At 50.2% G+C, this 3689-nt stretch overlaps 1 pseudogene; it reads left to right on the forward strand.

The window, feature by feature from the left end:
- Positions 1-354: 354 nt before the first annotated feature.
- On the forward strand, positions 355-2907 carry LOC119300671 (annotated as a pseudogene).
- The last annotated feature ends 782 nt before the right edge of the window (positions 2908-3689 follow it).

Here is a 3689-nt window from a genome sequence, read left to right on the forward strand (position 1 = left end):
TGCAAGTTTTTTCCGGTTTTTTTCCTTTTTCTTTCTTGCATGTTATATACGTCACTTGACTGAGACTTGCTGAAATCTCAATCAACCGAGGCCTAGCCACACCCATTGTTAATTGAATAAACAACGGAAGGGAGACATGCATGATGTGAAATCATGATCAAATGATGACGCTTAATATGATGCTCAATCACTTTGTAATAATGGCAAAATCGTTTATGAAATCTCAGCTTAATCCATTTGAATATCGAGAGACTAAAGAGAAAGAGCAAGTGCCATATTCCTACTATAACTATATAGGTGCATGGATATCGATGCTTCTTGTACCTGTGCACACAGTGCTAGCTGCCACTTCCACCAACCAGCTATACTACGTACATCCGGTTCTAGCTAGGCACCGTGGTTTGGTCATCTCAGGATGGCGTCCTCCATCAACTCAGCAAGTCCACCACCACCACCTAGTGCATTCTGCGACACTAGTACAACACTGATACCCTTTGTATATAACCTCACCATCTTCTACGCCGAGGCCAATCTTCGGGGGAACGAGGCCCCCCTGGTGGCCACGTCCGTCGTTATGTTCGTCCTCGCCGTGCTCTTCTTCATCCTCAGCCTCTTCAGTCGCTCATCCGATGCCAGCGCCATCCTCAACCCTACTGTCCGCCTCTTCCTCTCCACCTCGCTATCCCTCTTCCTCCCGGCTATGTCTTACCTCTTCTCGGAGGCCAAGAACAACGCCGGTCAGACGGCAGAACTCTCGGTGCGAGCCCGGACAATCCTCATGTGGATGCTCCTCGTGGAGCTCCTCCGCAAGAAGGTGGAGTCGATCCTCATCACTGCGGGCATACAAGGATATTCAGACACCGTCAACCGCGCCAGTCGGATCGTCTGGCTAGGCAGCCTCGTCTTCTTCAATCTAAGAGGCACCGGCAAAAAGGCATTGTATGGCATCCTATGGGTCCTTGCAGCTGCCAAGTTAGTGCAGTGGTTCATCACCGTAGAGCTGGGGAAGCGCTCATTCGCTTATGGCAGGAACCCCCAGCTTCTCGCTTCGTACATGACCCAAATGCTGAAGCTACAAGGTCAAGACAACCATGGACCGGCTGGGTTGGATGTTTTGAAGCGGTGCAACTATGCCGTGATTGGCGAAGAGGAGCTGAAGAAGAAGGCCGGCCCCAAGGGCTACAAGCTTGACGAGCTGGAGAAGGCAATATCAGAAGCCAACTCCTCCACCGTCGTCACCGTTGGCAAGATCTGGACTCTCGCTGAGAAAGACCCGATGCTCCATGGGGACCCAAAGCTGAAGCGGCTCTGCCTCTCCTTCGCACTCTACAAGCTGCTCCGCCGGAGGTTGGAGGAGTTCCCCATCACCGATGTGGAAGCCTCCAACTGCCACGAGCTCGTGTTCAAAGGTCTGTGGCAACAAGGCATGGATGGGGAGGATGCCATCCAAGTGTTCAGCGACGAGCTCCAGTTCCTCTGCGAGTACTACCACTCTGTTCATCCGGTGGTGTTTACCAGCCCCTTCTTCTTCGTGCACAACTACATCCTGTTCCCCATCATTGCATGGGCAATGCATCCTCATGCTCATCTTGTGTAGCAACGGGGACGTGCCCTACGCCTTGCACAGCTTCAAGACTGACAACTACGTCATGTCGGGCAACGTGCTGACGACTGCAAAGTGCGTCCTTGGCAAGGTTTGGGACTATCTGTCGACCCCTTACGTCTTCTGCAGCGTCGACATATCCATCACCATCCTGCTCATCCTCACCTTCGCCTACGAGGAGGTCTGGGAGTTCATCGTGTTCCTTCTCTCCAACTGGTTCATGGTGTCGCTGCTCTGCAGCCACACCTCCACGCCGGAGTGGCGCACGCACCCGCTTCTGAGAAGGATCATCCCGTCCATCGTCTCGGTGAGGAACACCATGAACCAACCTCAGGTCTGCTTCAAGCAGTTCTCTGTGCTACGTTTCAGCCGGCTGTCGTTGCCGCTGCCCACCAGGGAGGTTCCCGAGGAAGCCAAGACGTTAATCATGGAGCGTCTGGCTAGGGTCAGCCGGGACGCCCCTCTCAGCAACGGCATGGCTGTTCTGCTATCAGCAGAGCACCGGCTGTCGATACAGTCACATGAGCTGTCGTGGGCGTGCGAGAGCGACAGCATCGCTGAGGTGATTCTCACGTGGCACATCGCCACCGTGCTGTTGGAGACGACGTACCGGCGGCATAGAGGTACGCTGCCTGATCCCGGACGGGAGGCGGCCACGGCGTTGTCCGGGTACTGCGCCTACTTGGTGGCCGTCCATCCGAAGCTCCTTCCGGACGACAAGGACGGGACGGAGCTGGTGTACGAGGACATGAAAAAGCAGCTGAGAACGGAGATGGGAGGCTGGTGGGGTTACTACTGCTCCGGCGAGAGCGACTGGTACACCAAGCTGATGGAGGTCGCACGTACCAAGCAGGAGGAGACCACAGTGATTAGCAAGGGAGCAAGGCTCGGGAAGGTTCTGATCGACAGGTACAAAGATGACGCACGCGAGAGAGTGTGGAAGCTGCTGGGCGACCTCTGGACGGAGGTGGTGTTGCACGTGGCGCCGACGAGCAGCGAGCAGCACATGAAGGCCCACAAGGAGGCGCTGGCGGAGGGCGGCGAGTTCATCACCGTGCTCTGGGCGATTGCACCCACACCGGCATAGCCCGTCCAGCAGAGCCGGTGGAGGTGCCGCTTCGGACCATCTCCATTGCGGGTTAATTAGATTGACTTGGTCGTACGTGCATGTGTGTGGGCTTGCGTGTGTTTGGAATTCAACATTTGCACTTGGCTTGGTGTGTTGCCGTTAGTAATTGATATCGATCGTTTTAGCGTTCAGAGTTTTTAGAGTTCAGGGTTCAGCTTTTGTACTTGGCTCATGACTAGCTAGCGAGGGAGAGTTCTGAGTTCTCTCGTGGGGCCTATAAATACTTGTCGTCTCAGCAGCGTAAAGCAAACTGGGTTTCTCTATTTCAGAGAATTCAACCTGCAGTCGTGCTTGAAGTTAAAACGAGTCGTTTTTTTTATATTTTACACAACAGTTCCTGTATTTTGTTGAAATTAACCCGCAGTCCGGATTTAAGTCACACCCGAACCGTTACTTTACATTTTTTGAAAACCCCCCTGATATTTTAGGTAATTCACCCGCGGATCATATATTTAAGTCAAACAATGTTTTTTCAAATCATCCATATCTTCTAAACCGTAACTCCGATTTGAACATGTTATATATGAAATTCGATTAGAAAAATATGTAGAATATAAATATGAGATTAGTTTCACCTGTTAAGTATTTAAATATTATTTGGAATATATTTAAGTCAAATAAATGATTTTTTAAATTATCCGTATCTTTTAAACCGTAACTTCGATTTTAACATATTATATATGAAATTTTAGTAGAAAAATATGTGGAATCTAAATATGATGTTAATTTTACCTGTTAAATATTTTTAAAATATCGTTTTGGGAGCAAACATATAATTTATAGCGTAAGATCTGTTTTCCTTTCGGACCGGCGACGACCCGGATTTCAAATAAACACCCCACTATAACAATATAGAGAAAAGAAAACATCGATAACTACACATGCATACCTCTGAAAAATATCGCAGGAGAAAACAACAGATTTCCCATCACGAGAGTGAGAGAAAGCGCGCGCGCA

The sequence above is a fragment of the Triticum dicoccoides genome, chromosome 1B (genome assembly GCF_002162155.2).
Source record: "Triticum dicoccoides isolate Atlit2015 ecotype Zavitan chromosome 1B, WEW_v2.0, whole genome shotgun sequence".
Classification (NCBI taxonomy): Eukaryota; Viridiplantae; Streptophyta; class Magnoliopsida; order Poales; family Poaceae; genus Triticum; species Triticum dicoccoides.